The following is a 23,461-nucleotide window of genomic DNA, read 5'->3' on the forward strand; positions in this document are numbered from 1 at the left end:
TCAGTGGAGTCGATCATAGCGCTCAAAGCGGAACAAATTTCGTTAAATCATGCTCACGTTCAGCATTAAAATAAATTTTAATTTTGTATATAATAAATTCCATTTTCTATATGAAAGATTAAATAAAGAAAATAAATATTTAATTAATTTAACAATAAGAGTTTTTGACAGATGAAATCTGTCAATTTGATGATATTCAAATGATATTTGTTTTTGTTATTGTGTTTGTTCTTTTTACTTTTTTCAACTGATCCAAGGAAAAAAATTTTATTCAACGTTCTTTGAGCATGATTTAATGTTGCCAACAGCTGTCTTTCATTGCGCTTTCTACGAATAGGCTTTCATTTGGAACACCGATGTATATTGATTTTTCTTTTATTCAATTTCTAGTTTTTGTAATGCTAGAAAAAAATTATGACCATATCTTTTGTTCTAATGTATCTCTCTTGTAAATAACTTGTTGAAGCTGTTAATGAACATGAAATATTTGATGTTTTGGAAGAAAAACTTGCATATTTTAAAAACATATATAAATTTTGATTCTAGGTACTAAATTTTCCCCTATACAGTTTTGCTGCATAATATAGTCTATACCATTTGATTAAAAATTTAATTTTGTAAACAATTATACAAAAAATAGAATATAACAACAATAAATGCAAAATCATCATATTTTACAACTCAGTTAATTATAGTTAAACAAAATTTAAAAATGGTGGTTTCAAAAGTGTATAATTAGGTTTTACATAATTTTAAAGGCATGTACAGGATGTGTTGTATTTATATTTATAATTTCGAAGAAGCAAATAATCACGTTAAGATGGGACAAAGCTAAATTAATACAAAGTTCGCTAAAATGTGAGATTTTTAAATTTCCAGTTATTCGCAAAAAATGAATGTTTTATACAAAAAAGTATGGTTCACATGTGCATTTTTACCTGGTTTGTAAATTTTTTTATTAGGTACCTCGTATTCCAAACGGCTCGATGGATTTCGGTATCGAGAAATATTCGACATCGGCCACTTGTGAAAGTAAACAAGACCCAATAAACCTATGTTGCTCATTTACAAACTCGATCTCACTTTTGACTTCCTTAGTACGCTATAAAAATTTCAGCCTGATATCTCTTTTCTTTTTTGAGTTATCGTGTTTACACACGGGTAGACAACCTGAAATGGACTAATTAGGTGATTTTATCATAAACACCTATACCAAAATTTTGTTCGTGCCATAAATATTTTTAAGCGTTACAAACTTGGGACTAAACTTAGTATATCTGGATTTATTTCATATATACATAAAAATTGACAGAAAATGTAATCTTTCAGCATCATAAATATTTACGTCTGTCTACAAAATGTCGAAAAATAAGGCGATTGTGAAATTTTTCATAGATTAAAAAAATTACTCGTAAAATGTTTCCGTTAACTTGAAGAAACTTCAAGTTAAATTTATATAGAAATCGTAGAGCGCGTGAGTAAGTCGTAATCGACATGCCTTTTTTTATTAAAAGTAATGTGAATACTACTTGTATATGATAAAAAGTAATATTTTTTAGTTATACGAATGAACAGTATCTACCTGACAGGTAGTTGGTTTTTTAACACTATTAACTGTTTACGGAGGTGGGTAAGCAGGTAGATTCGCTGCCATATAGATAAAAATCACACCTGAAAATGTTTTGCATGCAGCCAAACACCTTAAACCTGAGCTTCCTGATACAATACGTAATCATATTATTTCGTATCTATAAGTACTGTTAACAGAGAACTTCATACAGGGTTATACAGGGTGTGTCATTTTAATCTACACACCTAAATATCTCATTTTGTAGTTAACCAATCCAAAAATTACTTAAACAAAAGTTGCCTATTTTGATGGGGGACCATCATGTTCTGATATCAGTTTGGGCCTAGTGTTTCGGGTTTATTTAACAACTTATTTAGATCATAAAGGCTAAGAGATAGAATAATACTTTAAATTGTAGGTCGAATGGCTATAATTTTCCCGTAGTTAGGATGTTCTTTCGATTAAATGCAATAATGACATATTTTTAAGTTGTATTTACTCCGAAAGCTGGCCATTTTCGAAAAATAGGTTTAGATAAAAAATGTTAGTATTTTTATGAGGATCTAATTCGGCTATTAAAGAAACCCGCAGAACTAGGTCCAATTTAATGCCAGAACATGATATCCCCCATCAAACTCTGCAACTTTTGTTCAAGTTATCTTTTTATTGGTTATCTACAAAACGAGATATTCAGGTGTATAGATTAAAATGGCCCACCCTGTATATATTTTATCCTGAAAAACGAAACAAACAATTCCGTAGAATATAAAAATTTCGGCTTGATATCTCTTTTCGTTTTTCAGTTATCGTTATCGCTATTGACAGGCGGACAGACGAATGGACGTACTGCCAACCGAAAATGAAGTGATAACCAAAATTTTGTTACTTCCAAAAATGTTCTTACATTCTATAGCACATAATTTGATAATTATTGGTCTGGACTTTAAAGATAATATCCATCGCCGCTTATATATATATACTGATGTAGAAAAAAAAAATTTATTCGCGTTTAATTTCTCTTGGGAACATCGCATCCTGCAGGTTAAGTTAGGTTTGGTACTACCTAGCAATCAGTGTTGGTATATAAATACGAACACACCATATACATTATATAGAATAATGTATGTTGTTAGACAAAGTTAAATATATTTTTTTAATAATATATAAGAAAAAGATCATTATATATTATCAGATTGATTTGTTGAATTACTTTTAGTAGATATATCTTATGCTTGCTTGTATGACAGTTGAGTTTCTCTTCTCAGAAAAATAATTACATTTGAAAAGACAAAAATAGACAATATTGTGGTATAAAGATGTAAGAAAAGAGCAAAATGTAATGAATTTCTACGTCATTATAAAACATAATTTTTCTCTTTTTATTTCCATTTCCATATAATAGTATTAGATGAACAGGATAACTTACGGCGTTTTAAAATTAATTAAAATTCCACCTACTTACATATATAATTTCAATATTTCCTCTTTTTTAACAATTATTGATGTGAATTTAAGTAGAGCCTTTGGGGGCTAAAAAAAGATTACTAAATCTATTTTTCAAATACACAGTTTATTATTTTTAACAGAAAAAAAAACATAATTTTATCCGTAGATTTATATTGTATTATCACAAAACTGGTTCAAACCCGTTGTAATGAATCGTTTAATCGTTTGATTGTAAATAATATTCCCAATCTCCAAAGCCTTCTCTTTAATCTTGCGAAGTAGCGCTTAGTTGGCTAAGGCACGAGCATGGTGTGATACTTGTGATCATATATGTAATACTAAAGGTATATGGGCAGTTGGTACGGGAAAGAATGTCCAAACTTTACGGTGCCGACAATATTTGTTTTCTCTCTCGTTCGAGACATTTTATCTATACTGCGCATGCTTGAGAATTCTCTAAAATATGGTAACCATGGTTACCATTTAAAAATTTTAAATAGTGCGCACGAAAAATGCGCAGAGCTGACAAATGCGATCGGAAGAGTGAGAGAACGATACACTATCTGTTTCACTTAGTCCGAACGCCTTCCACTTATAGGAACTGCCCATATACCTTTAGTATTACATATATGCTTGTGATGTCTTACCTTGCATGACTTCGCTAAAAAAAGCGGCTTTTTTATTGTAACGGAGTCAAAAGAGAAAGTCACTACATACCAACTGAAAGATGACTGACGGGGTAGGTTATTTGGCAAATCATTCTTGAAAATAATTCTATGAGGACATTAGTGAGCAATCACTTGATTACAAAGTAATGATTCTGGAAAGGTAAATATGAATCGAAACCGTCTATTCTTTCTCCTAGTCACATTACATAACAAACTTTAATAGACTAAATTACTCTAATAGTGTTATTAACTTAAAGATTTCTGCCTCCATGAATCCCAGCTATGCTAAGTTGCCCCAAAACCTAGCTCTATATTCCACCGGTGTGACGTTTTCTAATAGCTTCCTTCGATAGCTTTCCAATAGCATGATTTATTGTGCTTAGGCTGACCATTTTTTATGTGTTTGTAATTCGTAATTTTGCCACATAAAAGATGTAATCTTATAATGTAGGCTTTTCTTTTTTATCCAACTTGGTAGTGCGCTTTGGTGACACTTTGGTAGAATCGACCACTTTATGAGTATTACATTTTTTATGACCAATTCTTGCGAGTTTTTAACATATTGTTGGCAAAAAGCCTTGTGGCACCTCTCCATGTGCTGTCTGTAACTTATAATAACCTTTTTGCTGGTTCCAGGGTAATCATCGAATGAGTTACGCCTGCTTGGCGAAATAAAAAAGCGGCTGACGTTTTTTATAAAGATATTGGAAGAATGCTCCTTATCGCACGTTCTAAATTTTTTGATGGTTGGGATTTAAAACCAAAAAAGTCCAAAAAATAAAAACGACTCCAAAAACCGACCGATGTAGGTTACCTAGGGAACTTAAACTTTTTAATCGAGTCACCTTGTCATGAATTTTAAGAATAAGCACAATTAATTTACAATCTGTCAATTTGTAATTTTTGTTCAAAATTAATGTTTTTTCATTCAAAAAAATGATAGGAAATAAACACTCTTAACCTTATTTGCTCCATTTGAAAATCTCAACTAGCAAAATAACGATTCAATTGAAAATGTCCATTAAAAATGGTCTAGTATTAGATTAAAATGATAAATGAACATGTATTTTTAACTAACTCTTCAGTTCTATCTGCAGTATTTTGGACAGAGGATACACAATAATTCATATATATAGAATAGAATGGTCGGGTATTGTTGTATATGCTAATAAGCTCATGTTATTCAAATCAAAACAGTGTGTTCAAATGTTAATTTTAAATGCCTTATAATAATAAATGTACGTCTGAAAAATATGTTCCAATGAAAAGCTTCTTAATTCAATGCCAACGGGTTAACTTTATAAAACTCTGTGTATTGGCTGGTTTATTAACTTAAACATACGTAGAAAAAAATTTTAAAAAGTGTATACGCATTAGTCAAAAATATTAATTACCTACAAGTCAAACATTTTTGAAATTTATTATTTAAAAAAAATTTCCTTAGATATGAAATTTATCGTTAATAATTTTTATACCATGTATATATGAAATATACATAGTATATTAAGTTTAGTCCCAAGTTTGTAACGCTTAAAAATAATGATGCTAGGAAAAAAATTTTGTCATAGGTGTTCATAAAATCACCTAATTAGTCCATTTCCGGTTGTCCGTCCGTGAACACGATAACTCAAAAACGAAAAAAGGTATCGAGCTGAAATTTTTACAGCATACTCAGGACGTAAAAAGTGAGGTCAAGTTCGTAAATGAGCATCATAGGTCAATTGGGTCTTGGGTCCGTAGTACCCATCTTGTAAACCGTTAGAGATAGAACAAAAGTTTAAATGTAAAAAATGTTTCAAATTTTGTAAAAAATTAAACAACTTTTGTTTGAAACATTTTTTCGTAAACTTCACTGTTTACCCGTGAGGGCGCCAATTAGAAAAAAATTTTATAATATGTACTATACTTGATTATCAGTTATGTATGTGTCACATGTTTGCATGTGTAATGTGATAAAGAAATCAACACTGACTATGCATGGTATTTCAACAATTAACTCAGTCAATTGTTTGTTTTCACTTGTTTAATATGATATTAAATCAACATTAAAACAAGTAATATAAATACCCTGGTTATGTTTGAACTATTATTAAAAAACGTCATCGTTTTGAAAGTCATTTAAAAAAACCTAAACGTCTTAAATGAACGCGAAATATTAACTGTTAAATTATAATTTAAACTTTAACCATTTATATAACTTCTATTTCAAAGTTTTACCGTCTGCTAGTACCTAAGTTTCTATATAAATGGTTTGCGGTTTATTTAAGACGTAATAAATGAACTGAATGAACCGCAAATTTTTATAACAACAATAATAAGATTTTAAATACATTTTAAAACAATAACAAAAATAATTTATGGGTGCTATGTTCTATTATTAAATATTTCGATATATTCATGGTTTTTAACATCAAGCGGGTGTTTTTTACTATATATTTAACTGCGTATGTGCCATCTATCCTCCAAAATGAATTGAACCCGCTATTAAATAGATTATTAGTACATATTTTATTCAAAATGGAATATTAATGTACAAATCTTAGATGTTTATTATTAATGTAAAAGTTTGTATGCATGCATTAATGTTTGTTTCTTCGGAAAAATGGTACGATAACGGTGGTTGGAGATATAATGATAAAAAAAAAAAACTTTTTTTACAATACGTAGATATTATTAAACCATTATACTTACACTTAATAAATTTATAACTGTACTATATCGCTAGTTCTCCGTGCTCCGAAGTCAGGCCGAAGGGGGTTTCATTGCTTGAGGGATGGAAGTAATGTTGGTGTATTGACAGCGAGCTTAGTGAGTGCAAATGGATTGAAGGATAGCTTGTGGTCGATTTAGAAGTTGGCATTGTCTATATTGCGACTGTTATAGAGGGGGAGATTAGTAATGCAAAGGGAAAAAGGAGGACTTATTAATATAATTATATGAATGCAAATATAATTCTATGGATTTCATATGTGGTTTACATTGAAAATTTAATATTATTTTCTAACTATATGCAACAATAATGCAACAAGTTCATTGGACAGAATTTATATTGAAATGAAGGTATTTTATCAAAAGGTAGATAGACTAAAGACTGATTTCAATGTGGTGTTATTTTTGAATAAACTAGAAATATATTTTTTTTTACGAAAAAAGTAAAAATTGATTCTTCTAACTGTCTATTTACAAGCTAACAATTGCATGTTGTTTTATAAATTATACTCAACGTAAATCGTCAGTTATTGGTGGTAAGTTATTATTTCTTATACTCCAGTTTTTTATGTTTAAATTTTGAAGAGATACAGATTCAAATAGACAAAGTGATGTACCTTGAATTAAACAATATAACGTATCTTGGATCTACAATTTATAAATGGTAATGTATGTGAATTTAAAAATTGTATTCTTGTTTTTTATTGGTTTCCAAGTATAGGTACGCGCAATGAAAGTTGGAAAAGAAGTCTAATTCACCTGAGAGATCAAAAAAACGAGATGAAGCTGTTGTTGGATGCTGTGGTACATAATGATGTTGTACCGTGGTGCACGCATACTTATTACGGTTCATACGTTTTTATCGATAGTTGTTAAAGGGAATTTTTTTCCTTGGCGAGTAAAAAAAAAAAAATAAAAATTTTGAGATTAAATTTGAGGAAATATATAATAGTTACAAATGTACAGTCTCCCTTATTCGTATATAATTAAGATTAGAAAAAAAAATTTTTGACTATTGTCGTTATATTTTCGCTGTGATACTCGCCAAAAAAATTATATTATGAGAGCATGGAAACTTACTGGAAAGAAAATATAAATATTATTAAACTTACTTTTATTGGTACGCTTCAGCAAGATTTGGATTTTGAGAATGTGGAGAAATAAGCAGAAATAAGGAGAAATAATTAGTACTACAAAGTCATGTTGTTGATCATGTAAATGTTTAATTTGGAAATAAGAAAACATTAAAGTTCTTTATTGTCAAGTCAAAACTTTTGCAGTGTTTATTTTGTAAATGTTGCTAATATGCGGTATCGTAAGTCATAAAACTATTTTATAGAATAATTTCATTATTCAAGCAATGTAGCAAATAGAAAAAGCATTTTAATACTTCAATGATTCGATATTCACATAATTCAAGTATTTACTCATAGCTCCTTATTTCTGTGGCTTCAAAATATATAGAAGTTTCTAAAACAATATATACGTATAGTTTCTAAAATAATATGTAGTGCTAAAGCTAGAGAACTATACAGTCTTGTATGCAATATTAGTTTGCGTTTTCGCGGTTTTATTATCAATATATATATATATGTTATGAAATGTTTCTGTTTGAATTAGAATAAGGATAGAAGGAATATATAACGATTAAGTAATCCTTGTTTTGTTGTGTTACATGAGATACAAGATTAAAAATAATAATACATTGTAGATGACTATTGCTAATTGGTACATTTTTTACTAATTGGTCTACTTGAATTGGAATATAATCTATCATTAGAGCGCTCATTATACTGTTCATAAAATTTTATACTCTGCAAAAAAAGGCGCGAATACAATAGGAAAAAGAAATCGGCATGTATAATTTAATGCTGCAATTTACTCAGTTAACAATTAACTCAGTCAATTGTTTGTTTTCATTTGTGTTAATAAGAGTAAGACAGACAACATTTTTTTTACCTATCTCATTACTATTAGAGAAACTGAAAAAGGTAGAAAAGTTGTATACCTGTCCCGCTTCCTCCTCTGTGCGGACTTGGATAAAGAGACACACAATAAAGTTTGTAGCACACTATAAAGTTATAACAATGGTGACTTTAAAAATCTAAAAATATATCTGGGCAAAAAAAAAGGTTAAAATTGCTTAATTTACAATAATATTTATACATAAATAATTACTGTAAGTCCATTTAGTCTTATACACTATATACTCTATGGATGTATCTCTTATATATACGCAATGTTACAATTTTAAACATCATTATTAGTTATAAAACTGTACTTACCTAATAAAAAATTTTGGGTGATATATCTCACTATTTCGGATTGAATGAATTAATATTGTAAGTGAAATTATTATTTTTAGGATTTTCAAATGGAAATTCATAAAATGTAATCATTTATTGATTTTTAAAAAAAATTCAAGAATATGATTTCAATTGGAAAAAATTAAACAAGTGAGTCCAACACAATTTTTTTTTATATTAAAAGTTTTATGGAAAAAAATATCTGAACAAAATATAAAACAAATTATTTATAATATAGAATTTTATAAAACAAATCATAAAATTTAATCATTTAATCATTTAATAATTCAAAACAAAAAAGTAATTCTGATTTCAATTTAAAAAAAAAATGATTGAACAAGTGATTTCAATACAATCACATTTTTGTTTAATATTAAAAGGTTTGTGGAAAAAAATATCTAGACAAAATATAAAACAAATTACATATATTATAAAATTTTACAAAACACAAAAAAAATAATTGCAAAAATTAGAATCCAAATTCGAAAAACTTACTCAGAAACAAATTTGAAAATGAAATTTGACGTTTGGAAGTCAAGTGAAGGTGAAACACAAATGTCAAACTAGTAACCAACTGTTCACTGTGAAAGATAAAACACTACTAACCTAACGAATAATTTTGAATGGAGGCGCCGAATAAAATGCGGGAACGTAGCACGTATTCAAATTAATGAAATTATTTTTAAATAAATCGTAACATGACATGTAAAGAAAAAATAAAAATTATACTTAACCGAGTTTCGAACTCATGAACTCAGTATTAAGAGGTGTACTCGCTATACACCGTGCCAGATGGTTTGTTATGGTAAGTTACAATTTAAACAGTCAATATCGGTGATAATACTGTACTTCCCTAATGAAAAATTTTGAATGATATATCTCACTAATTCTGAATTAATAAATTAATATTGTAAGTGAAATTTGTATTTTTTGGATTTTAAAATGGAAATTCATACAATTTAATCATTTAATAATTTAAAAAAAATTCTAGAATATGATTTCAATCGGAAAAAAATAAACAAGTGATTCCAACACAATATTACTTTTTTTTTTAATATTATAAATTTTTCATGATGGCTATTTTTTTTTTGTGACATCGCATCTTAAAGAGGAAATTTGCAATTCAGAAAAACGTTTATTAAAAGGAAAATTGAAGAAAATTAAATGAATCTGTCCATCAAAACACTTTTATTTTATTTTATCCATTGAGAGTACGTAAAAAGAATAAATAAAATGTCTTAAAAATCAAATAATTTTTAAAATAATAAAAAATTAAAATTAAATTTTGCTGTCACCTTTTTATAAACTGGTTTTTTTTGATAGCGTAAATGAATCTTATTACTTAGACACAATTTTAAACTGTTCAAATTTCTATATAAATTTTTGTATTAAAAACACGCCCGACATTGTTAACTTTGTTATTTTTCTAACTATCTTGTTTTGTATTTTGAAAATATTGACATATTTATCTTTGAAAACTGTTCATTTGCAGCGCTGTAACTTTATGCCAAATGAAAGTTACTGTGTATTTTCGATTAAATGTAATAATGACATATTTTCAACCGTATTTCCTCCGAAATTTGATGATTTTCGAAAAATTGGTTTAGATAAAAAAGATTTTTATGAGGAGCATAACTTTCTAATTTAAAGTGTTATTCTATCTCTAACGAAGAAGTAGTTCCAATCTGATGGATGTCAGAGCATGATGTCCCCATCAAACGAGCGAATATCAAGTTTATGTAAAAATATAAATTTTTTTATTCATTTATTTTGCATCTATTATAAGAGTTTCAAATAAGGTCTGTTATGCCTATTTATATGTCTGTTTCTACATACAAGTTGCTTAACATGCGCTACCCATTACGGTTTGTCTTTATCATTTCTATATATTTAGGATAAAAACGACACAGTCAAACCGTGTTGGGTAGCATGGTGTCTTAACTAGCCCTCTGGAAGAAATTTCTTTCTCTATTCTTTTTGGATAGTATATTCCATTTAAATAGTATATAGTCATGTTATTACTTTAACCTTTGAAAAAATGAACTTTTCTATAGAAAAATTTTCCAGTTGCATTCCATTGGCTCACGCCTTAGGTTAGGTTGTTATAGTTTTTCGTTTTTAAAATGATTTAACTCATATTTGAGAAATGAAAATTTAACTGATTACTGAATAAAAGTTAATTAAAACATAAGTAAAATAAAATGATTTTAACGTTAAAGTATTATTTTAACCCTCTTTTTGTGGGTTTGTGTAAGTGTATAATTAATGCAATAAACTCTTTCATAATGTTATAAAAGGAATGGAAGAAATAATATGAAACTTATTATAAAAAGTTTAATGTTTTAAATTAATATCAAGTAATACGAACATAACTGTACAAGTGTGGTATAATTATATTTTTCTGACTTATGGTTACGGACAATTTTAGTAGCTTAAAAAATACTGCCTCTATAAATAATGAAACCATTTTACACACACCCTGCATGCAACTTGACCGGTTTTTGTCTATAGTCGTGTAATAATAGTGTAATAATAACATTTTATAAAAATGAAATAAAAATTCATTGTAATCAAAGGCGGTCGAGTTTACTTGCATATTCGAATATACTTTTGTTGAAGTTCTTTATCAAGCACTACTATCAACAATTTTTTTAAGATTTCTTCGGAGGTGATATACAATGTTGCATTTTTTAGAGATTTGTAGTTTAAGTTTATAATAGATTTGAAACATTAAACATGTTAAAACAAACAATTGATGGAGTTAATTGATGAAATACCATGTATTGACAGTGTTGATTACTCTGTCACATTACACATACATACATGTCACATACATAACTGATATTCCCATATAATACATAGTATACAATTTGCGCATAATTTTCGATCTCACGGGTAAACAGTGATGTTTACGAAAAAATGTTTCAAACAAAAGTTTTTTATTTTTTTATAAGGAACATAACATTTACATATTAACTTTTGTTTTATCTCTAACGGTATACAAGATGGGTCCTATGGACCCAGGACCTAATTGACCTATGTTGTTCATTTACGAACTTGACCTCACTTTTTACGTCCTTAGTCCGCTATATGCTTTCAGCTTGATATCTCTTTTCGTTTTTGAGTAATCGTGATGACAGACGGACAGACAGACGACAGAAAGATGACAGACAGATGACAGACAAACGGCAGACAGACAGACAGACAGACAACCGGAAATGGACTAGTTAGGTGATTTTATAAACACCTATATCAAAATTTTCATAGTATGAATATTTTTAAGCGTTACAAACTTGGGACTAAACTTAGTGTATCTTGGTATATTTCATATACATGGTATAAAAACTAGCTAATTTTCTCGAAATAATGGTATTCCATTTCATTGAGGCGGAAATTCACAAAAAAGGGAAGAAAACAACATACTTTTCAGTAGATGGTCAATTTTATGTATATTTTATTGTTATAATTTATAAATGCTTTTATTTATTTAATTTTGATTTCAAATTAAAATTAGATGTTTAATTTTCCTTTTTAACCAAAACCTATATCTACCGCCACTGACTGTAGTTTTTAATATAATTGTATAATAGATATGATTTTATTATTTATAATAATTAACAATTAAATTAAATGAACACTTTGCAGTCGTTTGTACTTATACGGGATGCTCAAACTACCAATAGAGCTTTAGTGTATTTTACCCTGATTATAGGAACCCATACTTTTGATTCGAGAAAATTTTACATTGAAAATATTAGCTCGATTAATAAACTTTGAACTTTATTTTAAAACTGTTTTTGCAGTTTTCTCCTCAGTATTTTTGTTTCTTATTTTGAAGAAGATTCATGCTTCTAGTCTATAGCTATAATAATTATTCTGTTTTAAATTTCAAATATATAAAAAATAATGTCACCTGTTTTATACATAATAGTATAAAATATATATATATAATAGTCTATACATAATTTGACTTAAAAAACATTTGGGATATTTTTCAAAAAAATTTTTGTTAGAACATCAACAGACAAGTACCTAGTAAACGCATTTACTTCAATCCAGTAATTTTTTTACAGTATATTGTTTATATAAAATTATTGATACAATTCACTAGCTTCGTTGTTTTTATTCATACCATAATCGGAACACTTTTTGAATTTTTTGTGATTAGAAATGGATATTTACACAAACATTATTATATTACATATTGCAAATAATTTACATATTCGATCATAAAATATCAAATCAAATTTAATTCATTATAGTTCGTATCACAATTTTGTTTTTCAGAGACTTAAATGTTTTATGAAATCAAATTGAATGAAAATTAACACGGGACTTTTAAGAAATATCCCAAGATAAAGTTTTGCTTATGTTGCGTTTAAAAGTCCAGGAGATATGTCGATATAAGCCCTCAGAGCTTAAATAACCTAAGGAAGCTTTTTCGACATGGATGTATTGGGAAACGTAGTCAGATAAATAACGCTCTGATAAATACGAGATCAAATATTGGTGGAAAACAACAGAAAAAACGTTATCTCTGACCAGCATTAAAAGCTCGATGTAGCCATCTTGCACTGATTTCTTCTTCTATCAACGTTACCATAAAGAAAGGTTCATAAAAGTTTTTCACGCCTGACATTTCAATTTATGTCAGATATTTAGTCGGAACCTATAAATATGGTGTACTTGAAATGAATATGGGATATTTCGGACGTTTTATTCCTTATAATATATATTATGTTTGGAATAGATACACAATGTATGTCTAAACCAATTGATTTATAATACGGATCAATTTATCAAGGAAAACAATTGTATTATATCTGTGTAAAAATACAAACAAAATGCAAAGAAATGTGTTTTTTTAACTTGAAATAATATCATTCGATAAATAATAATAATTTATCAGCAGGGAAAAGTTGTCTAGGTAGACCTTCTATTTATGTCGATTCAACATAAAATTTGATTGATTTTATTAATCTTAAACTTAGGCTTAGTAGTACTCTCGTTTTGTACTACATTCCGTTCGACAAAAAGCTAATTGGTAATTAAGTTCTAATCATTTGCTTGCTGTACTCAAATTTCATTTGCAAGAAAAGTGCTTCACAGTCAACTAGTCCGCATTAGTAAAAAAAAGTATATGAGACGCCATAGGTAGCCCGGTAGGAACGAAGCATCTTTCAATATATATTTATAGTTATTAAATACAGGCACTATGAAATAAATTAACTCTGCTTGAGAGTAATTAACGTAAAAATAATTGATCCAAAATAAATGACTGAAATTTTTATTTAAGTTATGAAAAATGACACTATTCAATAAATACAAACTGACACTATTAATGTTAAATTCATGATACACATTAATATATTCCTCGCTGCTCAGTGGATAGCGTACTTGAATTCGGATACAGGCCTTTTCGGTTCGTGTTTATTTATTTCGTTAAAAAAAATAAGTGAAAAATTTCGTGACGTTACAAATGTTACTCTTTTGTCAGTTTAATTCTCATCTGTCCCTATGGTCCATCAGGAACTTTGTTTGAAAAAATAAAGAGTGATAATAGCAGGTACTTTTCTATTCTATTCTTGTGTTCCATTGTCATTTTTTCTACTTTTTCCACAAAATACTATTTCCTATTGCTGATGAACTTATTTCGTGTCATTATAACTTCGGAAACTCTTAGAAATACCTGGTGGTTTGAAAATATCGCATTAAACGCAACAATTGTGGTTGTGTAGTAAAGCTCATGCCAAACATGTGAAATTTAGAAAATTAAAAAAATCCCTGACAAAAATTTCGGGTGAGGAACCCTTAATACACACTTGAAACATAGCTAAGAAAACTCTCCATTAAATTACCCTTTTCCGTACAACCTTCTCCAAACTGAACCTATTTTGAAGATCATCAACTGTTTTTAAGTTTTTTCGGGTACGGAATCCTAACCATGCACCTGAAACATAGCTAGGAACATTCTCCATGAAATTACCTTTCAAACAAAACAAAAAAACAAAAATCATCTGTTTAGGAGTTACGGTGACACAGCCAGGCAGTCAAACGCCTCTCTTTTTGATTCGGGGCGCGGGGATTAAAAATATGTTACATAGTCTAGATTGTCACATTTGTTTTTGATCCAACAAATCGTCAATAACGTATAATTTTTTTAAATAAGTGAAAATACATTCGAAAACTAATGTATGCCTTTTTTTCCACATTTTACGATACATAACAGAAAAACCAATCGCTTCGTTCATTGTATATTTGGTGTATGTTGTTTTGGATCTTTGATTACAGTTCTTTGGATCTTTGAAGTTCGTTGCGGTCATATCTTTTCTAAACGAAATGTAGGTTTGAGCGGAAGTCAAAACTATGAACGACCTTGATAACCTGCCTATATAATGTACAATATTGACCTTTTTTGTTGAAATATTGATTGGAATATTATGTAAATTTGTATTATAGTTTTGTTCGTTCCATCTTTGTCTATTGTATATGTAATATGTATTTATGATATATGGAATATTGGAAAAAATTAATATAATTTTACGCTTATATAGGTTTGTGTTTGTATTAATATGGTGATTTTAATACCGAGATATAATACTACAGTCGGTGTATTTTAAATTATTTCCTATACATTCTACTTATCTTGATTTAAACTTTTTTATTAGGAATAATTATTTTAAAATTATTATTTATCAATAATAATAATATTTCAATCATATTCCATTAAATATTTTAAAAAATGTATGTCATTAAAATATTAATGTGATGACTTAAAGAAAAAAAAGTATTAAATACACTTTTTAACCAACTTCAAAATAGAAGGTTCTCAATTCGACTGTATTTAAAAAAAAAAAAATGTTTGTTACCTCAGAACTTTCGACTGGGTAATCCGATTTTGATCATTCTTTTTTATTTGAAAGCTGGTACTTCCCGTGCGGCCTGATTTCAATTTGGTCCAGTTTTGACAATGGTATCCATGAGAAAACCATATAAGTCTTAAATTTGCGTTAAGTATTTTCGCGACAAATAGACGAATAACTCAATATCATACCAACTGATTTGACAGGTGATTCTTTTTTTAGTGACAGATTAGTTAGTGTACTTAAAATTCCAAAATAATTAATATGCACTAAAAAATAAAAAAATAATGCAAATACAATTATTGTTATTTTTGGAGTCGATGTCAGCCAAGTTAATGTAGCAAACTGTTCTGTCATAATCATAGCTGACACCGACTTCAAAAATAAAAATTATTGTAACTACATTTTTTACTTTTAAGTGCATATTAATTTATTAAAAGATTTTATTGTAATGCGATGCAAACAGTACCTAGCGACAAAATTTCAAAAAAGAACATAGCCAGTCATAGGGACTGACGACGGAAGTGTAAAACTTTGGAATAATTGTTTTTTTTTTTTTTTTTTTTTTTTTTAAATAAAATTTTTAATCAATTATAGTTTGAGTTGGTACTCATGACATTGAAGAGAACATGGAGTAAAGTAACATGGGAAGGGAAAATATCAAAAGCTTTTAATGTTCAAAAAGGATTAAGGCAAGGTGACCCGTTGTCCACAATGCTGTTCAATCTGGTGCTGGAAGTAATTATTCGGGAATGTAAATTACAGACCAAAGGAACTGTAAACCACTTTCGACATCAGGTTGTAGCTTTTGCGGACGATATAGCTATTATAACTAGAACAAAGCAAGAGTTGATCACTGTGTTTAAAAACCTTGAACATAAAGCTAAAGAGTACGGGTTGACCATAAATGAACAAAAAACAAAGTATCTTAAGCTACGAAACCATAATGAGGAAAATGAAAATGGTATACAAATTCGATCGAGCGAAAAGCATATGCATTCGAAAGAGTAAGACAATTCGACTATTTGGGGGTGACAATTGAAGACAAAAGTGAAGAAGAATCCGAAATTAATAAAAGACTTCAGAGTGGAAGCAGAGCAATGAGTTCTTTGAAAGGGGTCATGCTGTCCAAAATGGTTTCAAGGAGGGTAAAAGTCCGAGTAAATAAGACAGTAATTAGACCAACGGTTTTGTACGGAGCAGAGACATGGGTTGTAAATAAAAAAATTGAAAATAAGCTATTGATTTGGGAACGAAAAATTCTACGAAGAATCTTTGGAGGCCAAAAAGACGAAAGTGGACAGTGGAAAAGAAGAACAAATGAGAACATATACGAAATGTATAGTGACCCAAATATAGTAAAAATTGCCAAAGCACGCAGGATCCGATGGTTGGGGCATGTCCATAGGATGTCAAAGGAAAGGATTCCGAATAAACTACTCACTCAAGGAGTTGGTGGTAAGCGGAGAACGGGACGGCCGAAGAAACGGCGATTAGAGTCCACCATAGAAGATCTCCGGCAGATAGGAGTACAGAACTGGAAGAAGGATGCTTTGAACAGGAAAAAGTGGAAGCAAATTGTCAAAATGACAGAAGCCATGAGCCCTTGAGGCTTGAAGTGCTAATATATATATATATATATATATATATATATATATATATATATATATATATATATATATATATATATATATATAGTTTGAGTAATTAAAATTTTATAATTCGTAAATTGAAATTATTAACGTGTGTATAAAAATTTTTATTATAAAAAAAAGCAACAACAGACAGCGTTTTCAACCGATCAACTCCAGTGATCAGGTGAAAACCGTTGTTTTCATTGAAGGATGTTGATGACGCGAATCCATAAGATTTTCTTCTTACGAAAATCTTCGAAGGCGCCGATAGAAGATAGATAAACTTAATGTAGAACGACTCAAAATGCAAAACTTGAACGCACTCAGTTACCAAATACGTTTCGGACTATAATCAAAACAAAAATAGGGTTTAATACAAGAGATTCTTTTAATTTTATTTGTCTTTTTTGCATTTTTTTAGAGTAGTTAAATAATACATTAACAATAAGTTGTTTTTCTTCTTCCATTTGTTTATAATCGAGGTATTAAAACAGAAAAATACACCTGCGATTTTTATGGGATCGGGTGCAAACTATTAATAGGAGGGTGTAGAAAAAAGGTAGTTCGGTTAGAAAGTGTGGTGTTTTCTTTCTTTTAGAGCAGCTTTAAAACAGCACATCCTGTGAATGCCATCGTGGGATAAAACTTAACCATAACCAGTATACTGGCTTTCAATAATAATATCATAGAAATGACATTCGAATGGTATAGAGGGCAGATTCCAAAAATATAAAATGTATAATATGCGGTTTAAAGTTCATAAAATATTTTACGTTTTATTTTTTTGTCATAGTGGATTTTTAATGACTGTAAAAACGGTAAAAATTCTATATTTTTCTGTCTGCTGTAAGCATGTGAATAGTAATTTATTATTATGAGATTTTGAGATTATTATATGCGCTGAATATTAACTGTACAATTATAAAGTAAACACCGCGCCCGTAAATAGCAATCTATGGTAGATATGGTTTTTGGTAATGAGGCAAATACCTTTCTGATTCAATAAATTATTGTATTCATTTATCAATTATGTAAAATTAATTTTCTACAATAGAAAATATTTCTATTTTAAGTACATAAGCTAACCGGAAAATTAATTTTATGTGAAGTATTATAATATTTTAATAAACATTAGGCATATAAATTATGATAAACACTTCAGTTTTAATAAAATAATGTTCGATTTACTTCAAAACTACATTGAATTAAATAAAAATAACTAAATTCAAATAATATTCAAACAAGAGATAACAAACGTTGTATAAAGGAAGATCTAAATTTTAATTTTTTTTATTTTTTTTGGGACTGTGTTCCTTATAGCACGTTATGATTTGTTTGCTGGTTGGGAGCTAAAACCACAAAAAGTGCAACAGACACCAAAATCTGACATGTAGGTTACCTAGAAAATTAAAACTTTTTTAATTTATTCAGCTTACCATGAATTTTGAGAATATGCCCAAACATTTCCAAACCCGCCAATTTGTAAGTTTTATCAAAATTTATATTTTTTTGATTCAAAAAAAATGAGTTGTGAGTTATCAGAAGTTAATGATAATGGAGATAATTTAAAGTAAATACAAGTAAATTTTATGTTATGTCATATTAAATATCCGGATCAATTAAATGGTTGGGGGTACATTACATATTGGGTAGACTACTAAATCAGAAGCCTCTTACGACAATTTAAAAAAAAAACATTTTCTTTGTAAAGAGTTTGCATTATTGTTTATCTCGTAGATGCATGATGAAACCGTGAAAATGCAAAGAAAAACGCAAAATAACAGTAACAGTTGATCGACACCACACTGAACAGTGTATACTATACACTATAGTTTGTAAATTTCCGTTTTTCTTTGCATTTTCACGGTTTTGCCATGAATCTACGAGATTAATAACTATGAAGATATCTTAGGGAAACTGTTATCTTCAAGAATGTCATTTATGATTGGTCGTATTTGGAAAATGTCAATCACATTGACTGTCTTTCTGTACAGAAAAAAATTATGAATAATTATTTTAATTATAAAATATTATGCATCTTGCTTTAGCTAATATGATTAAATAAAATAATTTGTGGTCTATAAATTTTATGGTAGAATAATTCTGGATACTTTTAAGTATGCAATTTTCTAATGCATGTTTATTTATCTTGCTTCCTTAGAAAAAGCAAAATAAATAGAAGAAGAATATTCACAGGAATATATTTTATACTTATTTAGTAACCGTCACTGCAGTTGTAATATTAATTATTATTATAATTACAAGAAATAAAACTTGTTGGAAACGAACAAACATAAAAGAAGTTCGTTTTTATTCGAATGAAATGAAAATAAAATTTTTATAATTTCGCGTACACATTCATTGAACACTGGACGCGTACTTTTGAGATGATATATATTTTCATGTATAATTTAAATTTTCTAGATCTGCAAAACTAAATCTTTTAGTTTTGCATATAAAGAAGAGTTATACTAATTAGATGGAAGGGTTATATCAGCTAATTAGGGTTAGATTTGGGACATAGCTACCATAAATATAATTTTTGAAACTGAATTACAAACTTTTTTTTATATACACATGATGCAAAAGATTAAGTTTATTGCACACGAAATATGTGCAAAAAACGTATTTTGAAACTAGTTAGCTATTTTTATAATTAATTGTAAGATTATTAGACAAATATTTAAAAACCAACATTTATTTGAACTACATTCTCGATTAAAAACCAAAGAATAAAAAATTTATATCTAATACGAAATTATGAATTGCGTAAATTATTTATTTTAGGTAGTTCTTGACACGCGGGGATTCAGACACTAAATGCACTTTTTACTTCTGAAACGATGTAATTACTGTTTAAAACACTAGGTTACCTCAGTGTTTTAGTACTGACGTCGTGAAGCAAAAAGCTTTCCTATGGCCAACATTATTTTGATCTATCAAAATTTCTCTTTTGTTCTTCTGAACAGTTTTTGAGAAGAATTTTGAAGTAGATAGATAAACTTGTTGAATTTAAAGGAAAAAGTTATAGTATTAAACAAACAAAAAATTATATAATTAAACAAAGAAAAATTTTGATTTTGTTGGCTCAACTGATAATTTTGGAGGTGATGCTTTGCACAGACGTGAAGTTAATCAGAATTATTGAAATAGGTGTAACTCTTAAAAAACAAATCCATATAATTCAAGTTTTTATTTTACCCCTTTCTTTGTTTAAATTTATTTTTAACAAAAATTAAAAAACATTTTTTTTTGTCGCTACGAGTCAACCTGTAAAGTTCAGCTGGATTACGGAAAAAGGGTTAAAAATAGACCCAAAGAAAGGAAGTACAAATAGTTAAAACTATGTTGAAATAACTATTCATGCGCTACGGTGAACCAACGAAGACGACAAAGTGAATTTCATTACTTCTCGCTGAGCGGTTGTCGTCTAACAACAGACACGTAAACAAACTATCTCCCTTTGTTGGGTAACTTAAATTCAAATTAAACCCATTTACAAAATGATCCAAATGAACACTGTTTGTTTTATTTTGTGGACTTGTTATAAAATCAAATGAATAGGAATGAAACAAATTGATTGGATGAGATATAATTTATCGACGCGATAAAATTTTGCGATAAACACTCATAACTAAAGCGATTCGTTTATATTTTATACACAACTTTTTTATCTTTTTTTTTAAATTTTCAAACTGTACATTTTGTTCAAATAAATTTTGATATAGAGAGAAGGTTGGTTGATGTATAAATTATCCATATGATATGACCACTATAATACGGTACATACATATACATATCACATACATATGATAGGTAGTTAGATTAGGTTCCACACACATATGAACCATTTTACTCATATTATCTCCGAAAATATATACTTATGGATTATATCGAACATTAACGGGGTGCAGTGGGGGTTGTATTGCATAAATTTGTTTTATAACCTCTTAGAACATGTAAGAGGTTGCTCTTTTACATGAATGCTGAAGAAGAAATAATAACTTGATTAATGTCTTGAAGTCCACTTCCTGAGGGTAATTGGTTGTTAGCATAACTAAAGTTATTTACAATACAAGTAAGATAAGAGCGTTATTAACGTAAGCCTGCGAAATGTGCACAACGAATGCGTAGCATGAATTGGACAATCGCAGAAGTACGTTAATAATGCGTTATAACTCGTACCATAATCCACTTCTATTTGTTTCAAAAATTAACCACAATCATTGCTTTTTTTACTACACATTGGTAATGTAATGAGAGCATATTAATTTGTTTGCAAACAAAATCATTTTCATGTTTTAAGTATTGACATTAGTAATTTTTCTTTTTTTTTATTCTGCCAAAAAATCTTCTAGCATACTTGTCACTGTATCAATACTTTTGCATTCATCAGTTTTTACCTTCTTTTTTTATCAGTCCTGAGTGGGTATTATTTGCATTTTAATAAATAAATAGGTACAAAAGAAATGCATTAGCGAGAGAACGCAGTTAAATTTGGTAGATATGTCCAAAGCTTTTTCAACATTCAACTTTTTGCCTTTTTGTTTTTGCCTATATGACATCACATCGTGTTTTGGATCACATGATATACAGTTTAAAAATTACGATTTTTAATTTTAATATAATAAAACAATTATGTGTTTTTCCACTCAAAATCAGAATATTTAAGTAAATTTCTACATAAATTTTAATTTTAATTTCATAATTTATTTTTCACTACCGAAAGTACCCTATATTAGTTATTAAAAATCATCTAACGTGGAGAAAATATAACGTTAGTGATAGAGCTCTGTTGCTGACGAGTTTTTTTCTATACCAGACCAGCAGAGTCCTATCCACTCATATATCTCCGGAATATTACATGTAATAAATATGATTTATTCGATCACTTACACACAGTTTTAGAGATAATAAATGCATAATAAATAAATATATATGGGATATGATGTTGGGAGAGAGAAAAAAAATTATTTTATTATTGGATTATGTAATAAAACTAATAATAATCCGAGGATTTAGAAATTTGTATATCTATGTGTGTTGTATAAACGATCATATCATTTGTTCTTTTGTTTTAATAATACTTCGATAATGCTTATATATTATGTATGAAAACAACTTTGTTTTATTCAATATCATTTAATGAGTTAATAATATTTAATATACACTTTTCTACATATATTATTATATATATATATATATATACCGGAGAAACTTGTCTAGGTACATTCATTGTCTTAGTCTTTCTATTCTATTATCTTAGAAGTATCTGAAAATCATACACAACTAAAGCATAGCGATAGCAGGCAGTTGTTTCAATGTTTGGGTGGTTAAAATTAATAAAATCAAATCCAAGAACGCATACACAACACAACAGATAAGTAAAGTCACAACAAAATTACACTGGACTGGCCGGCAAACTCAGCAGACACGAGATTTCGGCAGATTTTCTGCCGAAACCGAAACTGATACCGAAATTATATTTTTTGGCCAAGACTAGCCGAAACCGAAACCGAAACCCAACCTTCGGTCGGACACTAATTATCTTTCATTTAGACCAGGGGTGGCGAACGTTTATATATCAACGTTCCATTTTAATAAAGAAGTGCTTAATGTGACCATAAATGTGTCGTTAAATAATTTTGACTTCGTGTTTATTGGGATATGCAATTAACTATTCCAGTTTTAAGTATTTTTATTTACTCGTGTTTCTAAATGGGGGAGTATCTTTGATGCGCTAAATTATCTTATCATCTTATCTAACCAGGCCTCCTTCAAAAACTCTCCCTCTTGAAAATGTTTACTATGCCGAGCAATGACATTTAAAGCCGTGTAACTATGACGCACTCATATTACACGGCTTTAAATGTCTTTTTTTTTTTTCGCTAACATATTTAAGGTAATACGAACGCCGAGGCAAGTTTAGACTTGTGGTTGAAGTTATTTGTATCTTATTTTCAACTTGGATGATGAATTTTGTTGAACTTCATGAATATACGATCATATTGTTGGCAATTGGTAATTATATTATGGCAAAGATTTATAAATGAAAGATATCGACGAAAGTCAATAGAATGGCCATCTTTGACAATCTTCCCGCAACAAAACTTTACAGTCGACAATTTTACAGTAAAATTAATAATAATAATTTATTTGTGCGATGAAGTATTATGTTGAAATAAAGTAAATCCGTATATTGAATTTAATTAATTTATTATGCATTAATCTGTTTATTTGTATATTCTGAGGGATAAATCAAAGT

General features: G+C 28.7%; 2 long non-coding RNA genes across 2 annotated transcripts; one reads left to right on the forward strand and one right to left on the reverse strand.

Annotated features, from left to right (window-relative positions):
• Nucleotides 1-3,346: 3,346 nt before the first annotated feature.
• Nucleotides 3,347-19,501, reverse strand: LOC123298477. The gene is made up of 3 exons (XR_006535274.1): nucleotides 19,490-19,501; nucleotides 15,500-15,510; nucleotides 3,347-3,648 (listed from the first exon to the last, which is right to left on the reverse strand). It is a non-coding gene; the product is annotated as an uncharacterized LOC123298477 (long non-coding RNA).
• Nucleotides 3,598-10,361, forward strand: LOC123298478. The gene is made up of 3 exons (XR_006535275.1): nucleotides 3,598-3,656; nucleotides 7,632-7,642; nucleotides 10,350-10,361. It is a non-coding gene; the product is annotated as an uncharacterized LOC123298478 (long non-coding RNA).
• Nucleotides 19,502-23,461: the final 3,960 nt, after the last annotated feature.

The sequence above is a fragment of the Chrysoperla carnea genome, chromosome 4 (genome assembly GCF_905475395.1).
Source record: "Chrysoperla carnea chromosome 4, inChrCarn1.1, whole genome shotgun sequence".
NCBI classification, from domain to species: domain Eukaryota; kingdom Metazoa; phylum Arthropoda; class Insecta; order Neuroptera; family Chrysopidae; genus Chrysoperla; species Chrysoperla carnea.